We start from the raw sequence: 21544 nt of genomic DNA on the forward strand, positions 1-21544 counted from the left end.
CTTCTAGAAAGTAACTTTATTCTTAAATGAATGTATGRGTGAAAAATAGTGCTGGATTGTTTTCATCAGTGGTAAAAATGATGCCCAAAGTCTTGCTGCTGTGAAAAGTATAGGTATTATARTCTGTCAGTCCAAACTTCTAATTTATAATATGCTTTATGTTAAGCAAATTCAACCGTAGCATCTATGAGCAGGAAGACTCATGTGAACATAAGTATTCTGTCCATTTACATAAATAAACATGAAAAAGAAAAAGAAGTGAGAAACAAGAGCAAAGATTTGAAATTAACTATCCCTTATTGAAAGAGGTACCAATACCAAAACATAATATATATTTGTCTAGCTGCCTGTTAAAAAATAAAAGAAAATMTCTATTAAATTAATGTACTTCATAGATCTTCCACCAAAATGTGGCCCTAGCTCACCAGGGACCTTCAGCATGTCCTTGGGTTCATGGGCTAAGGGTTAGATGAGCTCCCTTGTGCTGGGCTGGGTGCTGGAACAAGAGGCACTGCTGAAAGCAGCAGATGCTGGTGCTCCTGGTACTCGCGCGTGAGCATCGGGCGGCTCGGGAACTGCTGATCCAGGCTGGAATATCGCCTGCCCTTCTTTTCTCCAAGACAGTTATAGGATTAAGCCCTTCCCAGATGTTATGTTCTGTGCTGTGAAAGGCTCCTGTACGACTCATGCTAAAGCCCCCGAGACACCCTAGGATGGACTTGAATCAGTGTTGGACTACGTCTGAATCACATTAAACTGGCTTATTAGATACACTTGCATTACACTGGGTACACAGTGAAMAAGAGACATCCAATTTGGCTGCATTGCAAAATGCTGGAAACTCCGTAATTTAGGAGGGCTAATTCGCCTTGGTGCAGAGAGGATCATTGACAGGATCAGCTGGCTAAGCCCTTCCTGCAGCTTCCAGGTARCAAGCAGTGGTGGTGGGCAGACCACAAGCAGTGGTGGTGGTGGGTAGTCCATAAGCAGTGGTGGTGGGTAGTCTACAAGCAGTGGCGGTGGTGGGTAGTCCATAAGCAGTGGTGGTGGGCAGACCACAAGCAGTGGTGGTGGGCAGACCATAAGCAGTGGTGGTGGTGGGTGGTCCACAAGCAGTGGTGGTGGTGGGCAGTCTACAATCAGTGGTGGTGGGCAGACCACAAGCAGTGGTGGTGGTGGGCAGTCCACAAGCAGTGGTGGTGGGTAGTTTACAAGCAGTGGCGGTGGGCAGACCACAAGCAGTGGTGGTGGTGGGTAGTCCATAAGCAGTGGTGGTGGGCAGACCACAAGCAGTGGTGGTGGGCAGCCCACTTGCCCCAGGGCAGGAACCAACCCCGGTGGCTGCCGTGCAGGCTGGAGGCAGCTGCTGGCCTGCAGGGAGCACGGCTGCAGGAACGGGCTGCCCTKCTGCGCTGAACCAACGGTGCCACCCACAAGCAGAGCTGCAACAGGGCCCTGGCGCTGCGACTGCCGCCCACGGTGCCTGCGGCGCTCTCGGCGGTCACCGCAAGGTGCCTCGTGGACACTCGGCCCCTCGTTGGGGCCCCGCGTGCTGTGACACTCGTGTTGCCGGTGGGACGCGAGGCATGGCGTGACCTCGCTCCGGAGGCAGCCGCCTGAGGAGGTGGTGGAAGGGCTGCCATGTGGCAAGGCATTGAGAAGCGGCTATTTAGCTCCTGGGCAAAGCCATAATCTTGTGGGAATGGGTGGAAAGGGGTGCCAGTGAAACAAAGAAACACAGAGGAACAGACGTTGGTGTAGCCCCCTTTCCACAGCCGGAGCAAGCCTGCAGAGCACCTCTCAAAGGTCCTCCAGGCTGACAGAGCACTTAGCAAAGGATTAAAGTTTCTAGCTGGCTGCCGTTTTTGTTCTCCTCCATAATTTGATGTCTCATACTTGCAGAAACGCAGCCAGGATTTGAGAGCAGGTAAATCCCTGGTGACCTGTCCTCCACATCTTTTGTCTTTCCAGTGGTCTCCACATCCTTGGAGGGCTAACTCAGTGCAGCAGGGATGTCCACATTGAGAGCTGGCATCAGTGACTTCAACTAAGATATCAATCAGGCCCGTTCCCTTAAATTCCCAACCTTGCTTCATATCATCTTTTTTTTTTTCTATTTTTTTTTTCTTTTTCTTTCCATAGATTTATAAATCTTCACCTAAAAAAAGCACTGAGATATTTTGCCTTTATGACTCTTGCTAGAAGATTGATCCTAGATCTCTAGTACTTGTAATTTTCTGAATTCCAACCCAAATTTATTTTCAGTTAGTTTTTGGGTGTTGTTCTTCACTGTACCTCCCTAGCACTCCAAAGATTTGCTCTTTGGGTAGTTACAAACAGTAGTGCCATCCACTTCATAGCTAAGGAGGAGGCAGCGCTGCTGGATCCACTTCTTCCTGTGGTCTGAGGAATGAGTAACTTCTCCCTCCCCACGCAGAGGTTTCTTAAAATCCAACCTCTGAGGCTGGAGCTTCTTGTCATATTTAGGTCAGACTGAAAATAATTATGGTAGAAAAGCAATAAAAAGAAACCCCAGTTTACGTTTATCCAAAATGTCCGTCTCCTTGTGGGCTGCAGGGATTTTTGCCCTGTGCACAGACGATGCTGCTGTGTTCCCTGGGCAGGCAAAGGGGCTCCAGCGACGGGCCAGCTCCTGCACTGCCTTTCAGCCCAATGCTTTGGAAGAAGAAACCATGCTGAGAAGCTATGTGGGGCGTCACTGGTTGTAGTAGAAACTGAAGAGCTGGTTGCAAGAAGCTACTAGGGCTGCTAAAGCTGTCCCTGGTGCTGGTGGGGGCCCAGTGCCACAGCGGTGCGATCCGTCCTCCCCGAGTGCCCTTAGCTCCAACCCATCCGGCCTCTTGCAGCTCCAGCGTCAGCAAAAGGCAACCGTGATGCAGTGCAGTTGTGTATTGCATTACGCAACAGGGCTGGGTCAAAAATATCCCCCCTGCCTCGCTTCACGCGTAGACGGCAGCACGCAAGGACGTCGTGGGGATGCTCATCGCATCCTGTACGCGCCGTGCCCGCATCCGCGAGCCCCGCCGATGGCAAGAATGGTTTACACTGGCTTGGAGATGATCAGTTGTTGTCCATCAGCTTGCGGTGCCTCGGACACTTGTGTCCTTGGGTGAGAGCCAACTTAGCTCTACTTCAAGTTGGTCCTTGCAAGAGCAAGGTCCAGCCACTCCAAGGTGTTAAAGAAACACTGGTGGGAGCAGAGGGGATTTAGTCTTCTCTGCTGTGGAGCAGGCTGTACTCTCACAAAGCCAAAAAAAAAAAGCACAAGTTATCTGTTCATACTCCTAGGACTAGTGTTACAGCAAGCCAGTACACTTCGTTTTTGCTAGAAGGCCAAGAAGCATTCAGGTCACTCATGTAAGGAATGTCATCAGGAGAAATTAATGTTTAGGTACCTGTTTTCACAGTATGATCTATCYACTGATTCATTGCTATATGCCCAAACCAGCATGAAGTCAGAAAAATTGCAGTTTGAATTGAACATTGGCTATCAGATGGTTTAAGGAGAACAGATTTCAGACATGGCCCATTTTGTGTCCCTCATATTCATCAGCATATAAAGATTTGCAGGTGGTTTATGAGACATTATGGCTCACTCTGACAGCTGCAAAATGTTCAGGTTGTTTATAGAAACTAAAAGAGAAGCAGTTCAGCCCTGGCCCCTTCCCCACCCACATGCTGAGTTATATCTGGAACAAAGAGAGCCTGATGTTTAAACCTAACTTTACTTTCATTTGCCGAGCCAAAAACAGGAGGAAACACAAGTAGAGGACTGCAAAATTTGAACACAGGTTCAAATTACTATGACCTGAGTGCAGAAGTTCACTTGAAAATTCCACTATTCTGACTGACACTCTTTTTTTTTAATAATGTAAATGGTGAGAAAAGGAACCACATTAGATCTACAACTGTGTGCCCAGAACAGATGCACTAAAGACAACACAACAGCAAAACCCTTTGCCCTGCCAGTGCAGCCCACCAGTCCTTTTCAGGCAAATCAAGGAGATTTTTCTTTTTTTTTTTTCTTTTTTTTTTGTGTATGTGTGTGTGTGTTAAAACATACTGCTGGTAATATTGTGTTAGCTGCTTGAACAGGAGAATCTGTGTTCTGGATAATGCCAGGGAATCATAATGAAATTTTTCTTGGAAAGTGATTTAACCAAAGTTAGCCAACAGGGCTGCAAGCTTATCTCAAAGGAAAATGCCACAAATCGAGCAATGAAGTGGGAGATGCTCTTTGGCTAAGTGAAGGACAGGCTTAAGAATCAGAGGGAAAACATCTCTATTATTTAGGATTTCATTTGCTACGAAATAAATCAGATGTAGCTTTAAACAGCATTTACTGACATTTCTGCCTGTCCCTGCAACTGCTATGGATCCCAAGAACATCAGAAATACAAAATCTTGAGCACCAACTTTGCCTGCCTTGAAGACCTTGCTTCATGTAGCTGTCTCTGACAGCTCTGTCTTGCCCTGCTGGATGATGTGGAAAGAGCTGACTTTGTATTTTGAAAGTGGGGGTGGTGGAGGATATCGATTTATTTAACTGGRGGGATCATCTAGCTGGGGGGATCATCTACCTAAATGATGTGAGCGGCAGCGAGGTCTGACAGCTTGTGCATCACCTTCCCTGTAAATGCCGAGTACCTGATCACATACCTGATAACAGACAGTATTGTTTTGGCCATGAAGAAGATGCTTGATGGGAGATGTCAAGGAAAAAAACAAGTCTACAGACTCACCAATAGAAAACTTACATGCTTGTTGTACATTAAAAACATATGGAGAAGGCCTGATGAGTATTATTTGTGTAGAATTAAAGAAAACATGTAGTTTTCCCAGTCTCCAGGAAAAGATGAGGAATAGTAAGACTTGCTCTTTTGTTCTTTGTGGACATTACTCTGCTAACATTTGGGGGTGGTAAGACGTTATTGATGATCCGTCGTAACAGTGGCTTGCTTAGAGACACGCACGCCTCAGGATTTCATAAGGAGTGCAGCTTCTTATGGCACCTCAAAAGCAAAACGAAGCAAAATGCTTCAAGAAATACTGGAAGAGCCCCCTTGAAAAGCTTGGGCAGCTGGTACGGATCTCTTTCCATTGCTCCYGCTCCACTGTAGCTGGTAGCGGAAGGACAATGCAGGCAACTGCAGGTGGCAGTTTCCACAGGTGCTCCAGCAGGACGTCCTTGGACCAACTTGCCCATTTTTGACCTGATTTGGGGTACAGCAGTAGGTGGGAATCAGAGAGTCCTCCCACAGGGCCACCAGAGGCATCTGTGTGGATCCCTGCACTGGAAATTACCGTTTCTGCACAGGAAACATATATCTAACCACMTAAACTGTCTGTCTGTCTTAGCTATCTAAGAACAGGAGCGTTTTGCATTGCTTGCTGCCCCCGTGTGCGGCCCCGGCACGGCTCTTGGGCAACGAAGTGTCGCTGGGATCCRGGCCTGGAAACAGGATACGGGGAGAGGGGGACACGGGATGGGGCTGGGGAAATAAATAATGCACAAAATCAAGGCTTAAATAAATACAAGGACACGCTGCACCCGCTGCGTGCTGTGCTGCGTGGCGGGGACGCAGTTTGGATGAGGAGGCGCACGCAGCCCCGCGGCTCGGCCCAGSCCAGGGGCTCCCGCCTGCGGGACGGCGCCCGACCGGCAACGCGGCATCCTGGGGAAACGGGATCCCCGGGGCGGCGAGGGGTCTGCCCCACGGACACAGCCGGGACGCTGYCCGGCCCAGGTGCCTGCCGCGGGGACGACGGCTCCGCCGCGGGGCCACGGAGCTGAGCGCCCGCCGGCCGCCGTGGCCGTGCAAGGAAGGGACGGGGCTGCCACTAAGGGCCTCCGTGCATGGAAACCAGGAAAAGCGTTAAAAAAGACAGGTCAAAATGCAGGAGTGGAGAAGTGGGAGCAGGCGCTCACTCCTGCTAAAAAAAATGGGAAGCTTCTGCCCTCATCTCCAGCTTGCAGGTGGCCACCAGCCAGACTGGCCTGCAGCAGGACCACATCGGTACTAGGCGAAAATACAGGAGGAAGTTTATATTCTAAACAAGGGAAGGGGAAATTGCATTTGTCCCCAGACAGGGCGGAAATAAGAGGAAATGCTGGAGGGGGTTCTTGTTTTGTTGTGTTTTGCTTTTGTTTTTTTCCTCCCAGGGGTCTCCTGTTGTCCCTCAGTCCAGGCACGAGCCACGCTAACCAGCAGCTGTGAGCTAAACCCTCCAGGACAGGCACACAAAGAGGAGAAAACACTTTATCTGGACTTTTAACTGAAAGTTAGAATTATCCGTATCACCCGAAGTGCTCCAGGAAGCCCTGGTTCCCTGCCAGCGGTTTCACTTCCCAGGCAAACCGAAAGTGCCCAGTCTTCCCCATTGCTGCCAGCAGCTTCTTCATGGTAAAAGTGATAGCTGCTTTGTGCTTTAATTACTGAAAGCTCCCAAAGTCCTCGGTGTTTCCTGGTGTCCAGGCCTGCTTCAGCCACAGCTTGCTGCAGGAGCATCTCTCCAGGAGGAGGGACACTGCTGCCAATCTTTTCTAATCTTTTCTGTGAGGTGGGTGCTCCATTGCAAATGTCCTGCTGATATTCCAGGGTTGGAGCACCAAAGTCGTGTACAAAAGCTCGAGAAATGAGATCAGCTGCTTTGCACTTTCGTAACCACTCACCTGCCCTCCAGGGTCAGGACTGCACACATAGCTGAACACTTGTCCAGGCAGTTTGTCCAGGGATTTGCGTAAACTCGTTTGTAACTYGGCACCGGAGCACTTGTGTGTTCGGGCTGACATCTAGTGTCAGTGTGAGCAAGGCCAGGAAATGGACTGCCTCATYTCTCCCAACGTGTTAATGGTGACCACAACCAGGACGTTGCTTGGCCTTTGTGCTGGTTACAGATCTGATTCATAAGTTTAGAAGAATCTGCTATAGATTAACTACAGAGGAAAAAGGCAATGTGATGCTCAAAATACAAGTGAACAAATGACTTTAGGCCTGAAAAAAAAAAAAAAAAACCCAGCTAGGATTGCTTAGGTATGCTAATGTCTCCCCATTTTGGAGCATCACAGAAGCTCATGCTGCTCTTGGGCACTAGGGACTGCAGGGAGAAAGATACTTCATGCTGTAGTCTTTAATGATAGGATTTGATTTCAAGACACTTATCCCATCAAAAGCGTTCAGCGTGTTTAGCGTCACTAAACCGCGTTGCTTGATGTATCGCTGCATGTTTGCCAGCCACGTCTCCTRTGGGCTAATCCCTCCTCCAGCAGGAAGATCTTTTCCCAAGAGCCAGGAAGCAAGTTCAAATCAGTTCACCACTTAACCACTTCACTCCAAGGGGTACTTTCATCCAATCGTTTTCCAAAGATGTTTGGAGGTTGGTAGGAGACTCAACCCCTCCCACATGGGGAGTGTGACAGGGATGGGCAATATAGTGCTCTCCTGGCAGGACGAGAAAGGGAAAATCTCACTTGGGTGATCAAGGTCCCTGAAACCTTGTATCCAAACATGATCTGGAAAATCATATAGCTTAACTGAAAGTATCCTCAAAGATGCTTTGGGTATTTAAATCTTGAGGAATGACCAAACAAGCTCAAGGAAAAGACACTAGCTGAGGATTATTAAATGCAAAGAGAYCGTATCTGGCTGAGAAAGTCCCTGAATTGTTGCAGCCTGGGAAAGTACCAGGGAGAAATGTCATTATGCGCTTATTCTTTCTTGATACTGTGTCTCAGGCAGCTGGCTTTGGCCATTGCCTGAGAGAGGGTGCTGGGCTGCAGCTGGATCTTTGGGTTGACCCTAACTAGCCAAACCGGCGTGACCCCCCGCCACCACTTACCTACAATTTTCTGATCTAGATGCACTCTAACATGTCCTTCTGTTCAAATTCCTTCATCTTGCTTCCAAATTGTGCAGGCAGAAAAGAGTACTTTGGCAAAGCAAAAATTTTGGGTTCTCCCTTACATGCCCTTACTCATGTCCCCACCTAGGGATACCCTCTTTGGGATGGCTAGATTATACGAAAGGGGATGAGGAGAGAGGGACATAGGACAACCCTGTTTAGAAAGTGTGTTTTTATTTTCTCCTTGATGTTATTGGCTTGGAAGGCCACACCTTACCCCAATATTTAGGCATCAACAGGAACATCATCTGATCTGGATTTGGCTTTGCAAAGCCAGATCTTTGGCAAACCTTTCTGGGGTTTGCCTCATTGATGTGTGCCTTCTTTCTCTGTGGTAATGTGAACTCTGCCTTCAAAAACCCTTTGCTTTATCTATCTCAAAGATAAAGGCCAGGGACTTACCTAACATTTAAGCCATAGGCCTGATGCAAGCAGGTCAAGGTCCCAGGCACAGTCTTGGGCACTGTTATTGGACGAATTAATGGTAATTGTGCCCACTGTGAAGTCCTCGAGAAATGCCCCTACCAACCCACTCTCTGCTACCCACTGTCTTTTACTCGAGCTGCTTTCCTTCCAAACTTAGTGCAAAGAGGAACCACAGAAATGATTTGAAGCCTGGGGACTTGCAAAGGACCAAGGAAACGTGCTAGTGCTACCGTTTCCTCRTGCACCAGGAGGGAGGCTTTTGCAGGTGGACCTCTCGAGGTCTGTTAGGCAAAGTCCAYGGTGTTTACACAGAACTTGCCTTTTTGGTGCTCCGAAAGGGCKCAGTTGTAGTCCCAGAGCAGCTCTGGTCCGTCCGCACGTAGGCACCAATGTTAAAAGTTCCCCTTCAGGAAGTTTGTTAGCACTGCTTCACCTCCCCACACTCCTCTAAATGCTTTCCTTTCAGATTGCCCGTGGAGCAGGAGGCTGGGGCAAACAGGGAGCTCGTAGTTGAGCTCAGAGGGTGCAGGGAACCTTATCCAGCCAGCCAATGTTTGCTCTGTACACACACTTGAACTTTGGTAAGTGCATGAAGAGGCTTCATTTAACCGTGAACCATTTAAGGACAAAGTATTCCCTCATATTGTTTTAACTATAGTATATTTTACTTCAYGCAGTGCCCGAATATATACAAGTCTACAATGTCTAGTCACAGTTTATATTTGACCCAGTGCCTCTCTTCTTCTTCTCCACTGCGTTGCTAATATTTTTCTTTGCTGCTGTCATGTTGTTTACAATCCCCTTTCCCGGTGTAGAGCCGAAGTAGCAGAGAATTGATCTTGGCACRTGGCAATGGCCCCAGCACGGGAAGCTCTAGGAAGGAACCAGCCCTAAAAACCACTGCTACAGGCGTGGAAAGTGCCTGTATCCACAGAGCTCCCTCCGTTTCAGACTCCGTGTTGAAGGGTATGTTACCGTGTTACAGTGGAGCCCCTGCCAAGAAAAGGGTCTGGCAGAGCATGAATCATGCACTTCCAGATCAAGGGGCTGGCGTTTTTATCATCTTCTTCCACTACAGCCAGTGGCTTAAAATAATAGACAGAAACACTTGTCTATCAACATGTACGCTTTTAAGTAATTTTTATAGAGTACCACTGGTTCCATAGGTATTAAAACAGTATGGTGTTTACTCTGCTTTGAGAAAAGGGTTACTGATAGATACCCAACAGCCAAAAAAAAAAAAAAAAAAAAAAAAAAAAAAAGTTAGTTTTCACTGTGGGTGCTGTGGGACAGTGACCAGTTCCCAAGGCACTTTTGACCCTTCCAGCTCGTGCGGCAAAGCTGCTGTATCTGGGCCACTCCACACAGAGGGCTTCTAAGGAAGCAGCTCTCAGCTGGGGTATGAGCAGCCTTTCCCTGCGGGTTAGCGAGCTCAGCTTCGGCTGAAGCGTTACTGCCAGGACAGTGTTTAATAGCTCATGCAATATATCTTTAATTGCTATTCATCCAGTTCCTTCTTGGCAGGTGCTCATGTCATATATGTGGAATAACGCGCTGGTAATTTATCTTTGAGACCTATTGGCACATATTGACACATATTTTAGTGAGGCAGCAGCGGCGTTGCTGGCAAGGTCTGAGCGAGCAGGGAACAGCAGCTCATCCAGAGGCAACCCCAAGGGATGTGCCTGACCCCCTGCATGATGCTGATTCTCAAATGGGAATAAAAAAGCAGCTTCCTAGCCTGCCCAGCTATGTCAGGGGTGAAAAGACAAGCAGAATACATATATCTCAAAATATTCATCCAAACATCCCAGTGCTGACCTCAGTGTTTCTCTRGGTCTCTTACCAGGTGACTCATAACCATAAATAAATAGAACTGCACACAGAATAGAAGGCTTTGGGAGGCAAATTGACTACTTTAGCAGACCAGAGTGGCCATTTCCCCAAGCAGTCACTTCCCTGGAGAGAGAAGTGACTTTCTTACTGACAGTCTTTTTTGTTCTTGATAGTTAAATACAGGTGTCGTCCTGTGCTAAAAAGGAACCCCCTGGAGKCCTAACTTTCATGCCAAGCCCATGCTGCTTCAGTCTGCTGGGATATCAGCTCTTCTGGGGAGCTGAGGGCCTGGGRATAGGAACAGCACTATGAGACACATGAGTGCTGGCAGTGACCAGGTGCTTTTTCTAGYTAGGTGCATCATTTAAAGCCCATGTATGTGTTGTCATGGGTGGAAAAGGCCATGTCTTGCAATCTTTGAGGTTTTCCAGAGAAGAGAAGAGAGTTTGTGTTGTCCTTCCCCTGACTGCACAGTGGAAATAACTCCACTTAATAAGGAATTGTGGAGCTGGCCTTTAGTGCACTCTATATCCCTGTGTCCAGGACCGTAAATTGAACTGTAGTTGGGACCTTGAAGGTGTCTCCATCCTATCTTTAGTGATGTAGAATATGTTGAGAAGTCTTTTTCTTCTAAAATGCCCAGTATTTGCCTGTATCTGAAACTCCTGCAGGCTCTGAAGCTCAGCTAAGCTTGCACTAGATTGAGCCATCTAAGCCATTTAACTCTCTCCACCCTCCTCATCACYGCAGATATTAACGACTGTTTATCCAGGGATTTGCAAAACAAATGGGCCATCAAGCCAAACCTTAATGCGAAAAACAAGGAAGTTGTTCCCCTCTCCTCAAAACCAGCTGCTACCTGCATTTCTGCCCTGTGGCATGAGCAGGCCCCCCAAGGCTGAGAGCCCGTGTGCCAGATCACACCYAGCAGCTTTGCTTTATCTCTCTGGCCTAACCACTAGCACAAACACACACACACACACACAAATCTGTTGGGAAATACTGGTGACCCCCCAAAAGCTGCTTCTGCCCCACAGGAGCCTTCTCCTGCGCTCTGCCCTCCTGAAACAGGCAGAGATGGGAGGTTTTGCTGCAGGATCTGTGAAGATGAGGAGGAGGGAGGGAGCAGGGAGGGATCCTGCTTCCCTGGGAGTGAGAGCTCACTTTTCCTGCAGAAATGAGAGGAGAAGGGCAAGGCAGGGTATGCAGAGCGAGTCTCTGTGCCTGCTAGGCCGATGCACTTTGCAGCCCTGTGAGAGTGTGAAATTTCTCTTAACTCAGCTGCTTCCTCCATTCCTGTATCCTGAGGGACGTGGGAGGATCCCGCAGGATGCTGAAATGCTGCACACAAGGGGCATCCCTGTCTTTGCCTGGCCACTGTCTTTTCAGCTCGGAAATAAATAAATAGACAAATGAATATCCGCTAACAGAGCTTAGAAATATTTGGGAGAGCGCAGCACTTGTGGCCGTGYGGCACCACCTCGTGGCCACTGCCTCCTGCCAGCAGCTGCGGAGGACTTGGGGCTCGGGAACTGCCCCTCAAAGCCCCTCACAGATCCATGCCTGGAAAGCTGCTGTTTGTCCCGGAACTCYGCTGCCTCCGGCATCTGGGATGCAAGGGGCACACGGGGAAAGCGACACCCGCGGTGACAAAAAGGCCCGATGTCAGGGCAAGAGAGCAATGCAGCAATAACCTCGTTTCGCGGGGAAAAATGCCCGTCCTCGAATGGCTCTTGCACCTGCTAACCACATTAGCAGCAGTGTGTATCTCCAACAGGCGGGCACAGTGAAAGAAAAACAGCTTCTTTGTGGCGATCCTGGTGCTAGTGACAAGCATTCAGGGCATGATTTACTGCCTTTCCCTCCCCCCTTGCCTTTCTTCCTTCTCTCTTTCTTTTGGTGAAAGCTGGAGAGCCAACATGCCCACACTCAACGCTCCACATGGTTTGAGGATCCTTTCCAGCGTTTCCAAACTTCCTTGAAAGAGCTAAGTGTTTTGTCACCTCTTTTCTCTTTTATAAGACTCTCGGAGCAGGGCTCTGCATGTGCTGGCCGTGCCAAGGGAAATAATCCCTTACTGGGAGTTAGAGGCACCGAGCCATTGGCCCTGGAGGTTTTTACAGTGTGAGCACTTCCAGTTTTCCAGCAGCTGGCAGCACTGTAAATTGAGCTAAATTGAGTCATATTTTTTTCCCTTCCATGCAGTGGATTAGCACATCAGTGTAGTGTTGGAAAGGAAAGCATAGAAAATATTATGAACTGTTTTTTATTTTTTACTAAAATAGATGACACAGGGATGTTGGCTGGCATCTAGCTGCCTCAGGGGACTGGTTATTTCCGTGTTTTTTCCGAACAGGCCGTGTTTTTCACCTCAGYGTCTCTGGGCAGTGTCTGCTTGGCTTATGTGACCTGGGCCACGCTGCTCTTCCACTCTGGATCCCTGCTGCTTTCCAGGAAGGAGTGACCGGAGGTGCCTGCAGCCTGACCGAGGGTCTGGCAGGGTTCAGGGCAAGCAAGGAACAGGTTGACAGTGTTTTCAGGAGAGGTTTGGACTCCAAAATAGCTGTGGTCCAACTCAAATCCTATGTATCCAGCTCCTGCAGGTGACCCTGTGCTCTCCGCCCGGTTTCTATCAGAGGAGCACACATTGAGCAGGATGGGCAAAGAGATGGGATGGTCTTGCATGGAAGAGGAGAGACATCAAGATGTTCAGTATTGTGTCATGCTGGGAAGTACTGTTTCCCAAAATTACAGACATCATAATCTCCGACCAGTGTCTGGATGGGATCTCTGTTTGTCTTGTCTTATTCTGCTCTCAAAGCTCAGGCTCAGGTGCCAGAACCCAAACAGGGTGCAAATTCACTTCGGATGTCGGATTGCCAGAGGAGAGAGCCGTGGTCCACACGATTCCCGGGCACRGCCCACATTTCCCTAGAAACAAGGTGGAAACAAGTGCCGGGAAGCAGGAGCCTCCCTGCAGAGTGGAGCACCCGGCTATGGATCGGGGCTATGGATCGGGGAGGAAGGAGGCTGCATAAGGGCAGTGCTCGGGGGGAGCGGGTTTATACTTAGTTTTGATAGCTCAGACAGTAAAAGTTTTATAATTTGTGCAGAAAAATCACCCATCTGCCCCGCCATTCTGCTGAGAGTAAATAGCAAATACTTTGGAGCTGGTYGGGATGTTCGCTTTCCGTGTGCTATTTGTTTTGTTGCTGGAAGAGGAATGCTAAAAGCAGGAAATCTTGAGTTTGAGGAATCCAGGAGCCAGGTCTGGGGTGACTTCATCTTCTATTGAAGGGAAAGGAACAGGGCAGGAGAGAAATGTTCTTGTTAATGTCTTGACTATTTTTAGTAGTATGTGACTAATGATTTTGATGTACATCTTTATCAGTCTTCACTGTAGTGTCACATTTTGAAGAACAAAGGAAATATAGAAAATGAAATGGACTTAGATTCAAAAAAAAAAAAAAACAAATTAAATGTGTGTTCCTCAATCATTAAAGTCAGAGATGCATATTGTATTTTTTTAAAAGTTTTTTGTAAAAAAATATACGAGCATATTGTAACCAAAAGCCTAAAACATGTAGAAATTCAGTCAAGGCAGCTTGTCACAGCAAAATTCACTTCTCCCATATGGAGCTGTAGAACTTGGAGAGTAAAGCGAGGCCCTCATTCTAGCAGTAGCTCATTTTCCAGTCACTTATTTTCCTCCCTAAAAGCAATGTTGCACCAAGCAGCTTTAAAGGGGCTGTTAAAAGCACCTCTCAGCTAAAAGTCTGTGTAAAGTGGTCTGGGCTCTTGACTGAATTTCCTGAATTTATAGCCCAGTGGCTCGGGAACACACAGAGCAGGATGGATGAAGTGCCCTTTAAACGAGTGATGGCTGCAGGGATGGCAGAGCAAAATGTAAAGCCAAATCCACTCATTGATTTGGGTTCTTCATAGCCTTTCCCCTGCCCAAGGTGGGATTTTTAAATCCCTTTCAATCAGGTAGCTGAGGCTGAAGGAGACTCATAGAAGAAGTATATGCTGGGGAAAGTGTCTTGAAGCTGGAAAGCAACCTGAGCCCTGCAGGTCATGGGAGTGGCTGGGAAGGCGGTTTGCTCAAGAAGGGGGAGATCTTCCTAGTGTTTATTTCTCCTTAGTTTGGGCATCAGAGCTTTTTTTAACTTCTTCACAAACAAACCAGAGCGCCACCCAAAGCTGCCTACATCCTTAACTCCACAAAGTCAYTTCTCCTAAAGGAAAAGTCTCTTTCAAAAAGTCCCAAGCTCGAGGCTAAGAGATGGCTTCGATGGCCTGTGTAGCTTGTCTGGCTGCTGGAACAGTCTCCATTTGTTTACAGAGGAAGAGGAAATAGGGTAGGCAGAAATCCAGTGTTTCTAATTTTTCACATAAACTGGAAGGACAGGAGAGAGTTTTAGGTATTTTTAGGAAAGGTGGAATTGGTTTGCAAACATATTTGCTTGAGGTTGTCTATATGACGAGAAGAACATTTTTATGTTGGCTAAAGCAGGAGAATTGAGGAGAAATACCACCCTTAGTATTTATGGGACAGATTTCAGAAAAATAAAAACAAGATTTACTTCAAGTAAGACGAGACATAAATAGTGAAGAGCAGAACATCAAATCATAGACAGTCTCYGCTGCTGGAATTAGAAGATGTGATGATAAATCTCAAGACTATGGCAGAATAGCAGACATCTAAGACCACTAAGTAGGGGGGAATTCAGAAACAGGATGTGGACATGGCACAATGAATTCAAAATAGGCTATGAATATAATGCATTAAATCAGAGATAAAGGGGACAGGAAATGAGAGCCATTTATCCTGGACACAGAACTGGGTAGAAGATTATGGTCAGCTTCTTCCAAATCCGAAGGCCATCATAGCTCCTGTTCTCAMATAAAAGATCTAGTCCTGGACTTTTTCCTGCAGTTATTGAGAGTGATGGAAGCCAAAAGTGATATGTGAGGATTTCCTGACTTGAGCATTCAGCTGGTTACAGACAGTAATGCTGACTCTGATGTTAAGGTATGACCTTGGAGAGCATGATTTTGTAGAGCATGTTTTTACTTGTTGTGTTTATAAGGTAGGTTTTCATTTTAAGGAAAATCTCATGCTCAAGGAAGAGAGGAGGCATTCGCCAAAAGAAAAGTCAACTTTGAGAATTTATAACTTGCTGATGAGGAAATATCCAAAGCTGGGAAACAGATATCAGAGATTTTGCTCTGTCCCTGAGAAATAGGTTGTGTCGTAAAACAACCCTCTCTTCTCTTTCTTCTCTTGCTCTGGAAGCAAATTCTCCACAGCTGACTCAACAGTAAGTGAGATAAGAAGCAGAAACTCATCATTCCTGCCAAGGAGGGCAGAGAGGAGCCTTTAATCTGCATGCTCTAGGTGAGCGCTTTCCCCTCCGGGTCACTGCCATCTGCCTCCTGCCGAATGAGCTATGGAAATTAAAAGCCAGGACCGATGACAGCAAAAATACGAAAGTGTGTTGAGCGCAGGGAAGTGGCACATGGCAGGAGCAGTGACAACTGTCAGCAGCAACGTGAGGGAGGAAACTCCAGAATAAGGAACGCGYGAGCGGCAGGCAGCCTCGCTGTGGCCAGGCCTTGTACAATAACTAGAAATATTCTCAGGTTAGCTCCAGTAATTCCTGCCAAAATACAGGCTTTTTTTTTTTTTTTTCTTTTTTTTTTTTTCTCCCTTTGTTATGAGAAAAATATCTGTGAGYTAAACTCTTAAGCAGCAATATTAGAAGCTATAGCTGAACTCTGCTTAACCTCGGGACCGTAGAAGAAGCCAAGTGCAAAATATTCAGGAGTTTTAAAATAATGTTTCATGCTAGCCCTCAATGGGTTATTTTGAACTTGGACTAATTTCAAGCCAAGTGTAAGTGTCTCTTGTACTCAATGCAAAATGTACCAGAGAGATCAGACAGAGAATATTATTTTATTCTTGCAAAGTAGGCACATGGGTAGTGATTAAACAAATGTTTASCCTCTCAAATTACCACTCATTTAATGAGAAAACTGGAAATTTAAATACTTTGCTGCAATGGGTCCATATTTGACAAGTACTATGTAAAAATGGTTAAAATTATAAGCTTATACTTTCCTCTTTTAAGACYGATGCTTAAATGGAGTAAGAAACCATCAGAAACTGTTTGCAGGATGCTGGTGGATGGTACGAATATTCGGTTGCTCTCTTGGAGAAGCCACCTGCGATAAAAATTGATGTGTGAAAACAGAATATATACTTTATTTTAAGGTAATAAGTTTTGCTGGTTATGGTTTTACTTGTTATACTAAATAAATCATCTAATCTTGATCAACTTGCCTAACTTTCCAGGTTTGCACTCCAAAGCTTGCATGTTGACCCCCGTTTTCAGAGCAGCAGCAAAATCCTCTATCCCAGTCCTTTCCACAGAGGGGCATGAACCGGCAGGGAGGACAACGCAGAGAGGGCAGCCACCAGCTGTTTAGAAGGAGCTGTATCTGTTTTCGCCATCTCGCAGACCTGATGAAGTGATTTTGACAGAGCTGTGTTGTGCCAGGCTTCCTCAACCCCCCTGAAGTGAAAACTCCAGCATTGCAAGGCAGGCGTCCAGGCAAGCGCGGTCTTTATCTCATGAAGTAATAACTTTGTGGGGACCTGAGTTAGAAACATCTGGAGAGCTGATGGAGGTGGAGATGGGTTGATTTCCAAGCAAAACTCTGTGGTAATTATTCCCTGAGAAAACTCAGTAAGAGTACTGGTCATGTAACAGCTGAGCTAAGAGAGGCGCCAACCAGCGTGCCTGGATTCTCTTGCTAAATAAATATTCCTGTTCTTAACCCTTCATAAGGACACAAAACACTGAAGTGGCTGCACTGGATTAGACCAAGGTCTAATGGCCTTTGCAGCCAGCGGCAGGCAGTGGGATGGCTGGAGGACAAGCACGAGAGCAGGACGGGTGCGCACGGCTGCATCCCGACACGCTCCCGCTGTCGGGAGTGATTCACAGCTCCGGGATTCTTGCAGACAGCTCCTGGACCTTTTGTGCCTCCCAGCCCTGGATGCACTATTTTTAATGTGAGTTTGCCTCGTGTAGGCTTTTAACAGCCACTGTCTCCAGCGACAAGGCGGCCCGCACCCGAGTGGCTCTTGAGTGTGAAGAGCCACTTCCTTCTGTTTGTTTTGAACCTGCCACTGATGATTTAATTCCATTTACCAGAAGCACAACCCATTCTTTAAGGGAAGAGAGGCATCACAAATACATCCAAGGGAAGGATAATGTGTCCCTGAGCTGCCCAGGCTCCTTGGCTTTTGCAAGGAAACTAGGAACCACTGCAGGGATTCCCACTGGTTGGGTTTTTGGAGTTGGCTAGATTTTTTTTTTTTTTCCAACAGCAAAGCTGTTGTGTGACTTTTGGCTGTTCTGGTGAAGGAGGGAGTAGGGCATCTGGAGAGCTGCTCCCCAAGCAGCACCTGTGTAGAGAAGCACCCAAGAACGTTTAAGCAGCCTGACTGTCCAGATCGGCCACTGCTGTCCTGCCTTGAGCTACACATTACCTGGCACGTAGGCACTTCCAGTAAGGCAAGTCTTATCTCGGGTATGTTAAGCAAACCTGTGGGTAAAGAAGTTGAGAAAAAAAAAACTTTTGTTTTGTTTAGAAAAGCTGGAACTTTCTACCTTTTATATGTTCTGTATCTGGCAAGCTTATGATTTCCTTTATCATATACATGCATATCTGTTCGACAGCAAAAGCAGCACATCTCCTATGTATTGAATTCCTCATGATTGAACTCATGCATGCTAATAGGTTGCAGGATTAGCTGACTTTAAGTCAATTATTACCCAGAAGATTTGATGAAGCTGCAGCTGCTTTGTCTAAATGAGTCACTCCATACAGAAACATTGATAACAATGCACAGAACAGATGCAAAGATGATGCTAATGGTGACTTAACACTTTGAATATACAAAGCAATGCAAAATTATTAAGTTTGCAACCAGTGCTATTAAATTTCTGCAGCAGATGACTTTTGCTGTCTTAAGACCTTCTACCAGTACAGTGCCAGAGGCTTTCTGTGAGTGTCAGCAGAAGGGCTGGCACAACCTATGATGGTTTTGGTTTGGATTTGGTGGGAAAGGAAGGAACAAAAAACTTAGTCCAGTTGAATTCTGCCCTTAACTTCAACCTCCAGTTTCATACAAATCCTCTTCCTCATCTTCAAGAAACACAAGCAACTTGCTTTTCTCCTAAAGTTTTTGGTTTGTTTTTTTTTTTCTGTCCAAAGATTGATGTGGCTTCTTCTCTAAAAAGGGAGAGAATAAAAAAGCAAATAAATCTTTTTTTTTTTTTTTGTCCTGATATTTAACTATCACTGTATGGAAGAAGAACAGGAATAAAGAGGAATTGCAAGCTGATGATGAGTAATGTTGTGCTTTCTTGTCTATTTTTCCCCATCAGAAAAAGGACAAGTTTCCTCTTTAGATTATCTATTTCACTGTGGAAAAAAAAAAAGAAAACATATTTTACTTTTAGCAACTTTTCTATGTGCTCCTGGACCTAAAGACACAGACTGAGCTGCTTATGGGGSAGCCACAAGCCAAACTGAGCCTTCCGCATAAGCCTGGAGAATTTTCTTTCATTTCTATTGTTGTCCTAGTGATTTCTGCAGATGGAAGAGAAACAAGAGATTCAAGGACACTGGAACTGGTTTTCTGAAAATAGAAAAATGCCTTTTGCCAAGCGGATTTGTTGAGCACACTAAGTGGTAAGAAACTTGTCTCARAGTTTTGATCACTAGGGCATCTCCTCATGTGCAATGTTGAGGTTAGAGATTTCGCTTGTTCTATTCATGCTTCTTGCTAAACATAGTCTTATCTCTGTGTGAGAACTGTTGTCCCCAGACTCCAGCTCAGGCTCTGACAGCTTTTGTGAGAGCGACTGTATCAACATATTGTTGTGCTGAGTCCCCAGGGCCATCTGGGGCTTTGTGCGGGCAGGGTGCTCGGGCGTGAGTGTGAACCAAAGCAAGTCACCATTGCTCGGCAGGGACRAAATGCACTGCTAGGGTCTGTCCCTGCCAAGCTGGGCTGCCTGGCTCYAGTCCCACTCGTCGGGGATTGTCTGCTGAAATGCAGTTCTCGTATTGTACGGCATCACAGCTACGTGGCTCTGTCCTCATTCATTATGCTCTGTTTTTGTTGAGCAGGAACCTGTGAATCGCCAGCTCTTAAAGCAGATCTCAGGGGCTAGCACCTTGTGTCAGTTGTCCATTATACCACTAGGCTGGCTCAGGTGGAGCTTTCCTTTAGTTGCTGCTGACCTTCAGTTTGCAGCTCCCTTGAAACTGAATTACTATGTCTTAATGCTATGAAATAATAAAAATACATATCTTTGTCTCATTTCACGATGGATGCCTGGCTTCTTGGCCAAGCAGCCTCCAACAYCTGGCCATTTTAAGGTGGATCTCCAGCTGGGTCTCAAGCTACCGTTCCCTTTAGCTCCCTTTGATAAATCCAGCCCTTTGCAAGCAGTGGCTGCCTCTGAGACCTGCTGGCAAGCCCAGGGACCCCCCATTCAAGGACAAGTCAAGCTACCAAAGTGAACACCYTCAGGAGTTTGCTAAGAGATAATCATTAGATAAGAGTATAATAATATCTGTCTCCACATTCCTTGACAACTTTCTGAATTCTTTCAACCCAGATATGTATATTGTGAATGACTGTGAATTATACTTGGAATTATACTTGTTGGAAGAATCTCCAAGTCATCATGTGCAGCTTCTGCTGGAGAGAGAATCCTTAGGATTTTTTTTCTCTGAGGTTTTCCTGGACCCTCCTTCTYCCAGCCTGCCCATGCAGAGACCGGGAGCACTGCCCGCGGAGAGCAGCATTCGGATGCRCACATCCATTTCCCGAGGCGGGAGAAGAGGCAGGACAAGGGCAGCTCTCCGCGGGCGTGATGCACGACACGGCGCAGCCCTGCAGCTGGGTGGCTGCCCACGGCCCCTCACGTCGGCCCCGGGCCGGGCACGCAGCTGCAGCATCAACAATATTGCCCTAGTCTCCAGGTCAGTGTCTGTAGAAAGGTCTGGGCCTGGGCCTGGTGTTGTGCTACCAGGCTGGGGAGCAGTGGTAGCTCGCTGTGAGTCCACCTCTCCTTCTCATGGACACTGGGGTGTATCAATGACCACAGGGCTCAGCTGGCCCGAGGTGCAGCCCAGCTGTGTGACCCTGGCTGGGTTTTGCTGAGAAACCTGCTGCTGCTTCACTGTGTGAAAATACATAATCTAAAGCAAAGCAAGATAAGGAGAGTAAAAATACGGATAGAAGTAAGGTTGGCAAGTGGTAATAGAAAGCAACTCAARGCTCTAAAAGGCAAATATTGTGTGAAAATCCTAAAAACAACCAAAAAAAAGTAGAGAGTAAGAGGATTACAACTCACCAAAATCAAGGCTTACACTGTTTTAAGGAACAAGAGGCACAAGCACCTTTCTTCATGACCAACTGTGTGGCCCTTAAGGACTCGTCAGGGGCCAGCACGGGGTATGGTGAGCACATCAACACTCTGCTCAGTGCCACATCAGTCCTGGCTCGTTGCTGTAGCAGCAAGTCTAAAATGGCCAYGTGCTTTGGGTGCCTTGAGTCAGGATTTGGTGCCAGTTGGGTGCCAAGAGCCCAGGGTGCCTGGAGTCAGGCTGTGATCTGAGCTTATGTCCCAAGCCTTGGGCCACCATGAGCTCTGACCTGGCAGAGAAAGGAAGCGGAACCTGAAAAAGAGAAGGAATTGAATGGGTGGGAAAGTCACGGAGTAGGAGATATCCATGAAGAACAGATTTAATCCATTGATAGAAAGGATGTGTAAGGAATTTGACTAAGCAGATCCTGAGTCCTTAACGTCAGCATTTCCAGTTTACCAGGCTGAGCAGACTTGGTCAACTGCAGGCTGGAACATGCTCAGTCTCCCTCCATCCTCTCTCAGATGGACTGGATGAATTCCTCCCAATTTCTCTTTATCCCACAGAAAAACAAAACAAAACAAAACAAAACAAAACAAAAACAAACAAACAAACAAAAAACCCTCTACCATGAGGTACCCAGACACCTCTTTGGCAGAATGTTTCAGTGTTTCACAGTTCTTTTTGAATCCAAGGTCAGTTTTGGCAAGAGCCACTTCTTGTTGCTGCCCAGTCATGGTGCTGCTGGAGCAGCAGGGAAGAAATGACCTGCAAACAGCTGCTTTTACTTTTGGGTGCTGGCAGCAAGTACAAAGCAGCATAAATAAAATGCAAGCCAGAACATGACTAGTTTTGCGCTCATTTTGTACAGGTGCAAATAATCATTTGGAACAAGACGGTG

The sequence above is a fragment of the Nothoprocta perdicaria genome, unplaced genomic scaffold (assembly GCF_003342845.1).
Source record: "Nothoprocta perdicaria isolate Ctin4 unplaced genomic scaffold, notPer1 scaffold_13, whole genome shotgun sequence".
Taxonomy (NCBI): Eukaryota; Metazoa; Chordata; class Aves; order Tinamiformes; family Tinamidae; genus Nothoprocta; species Nothoprocta perdicaria.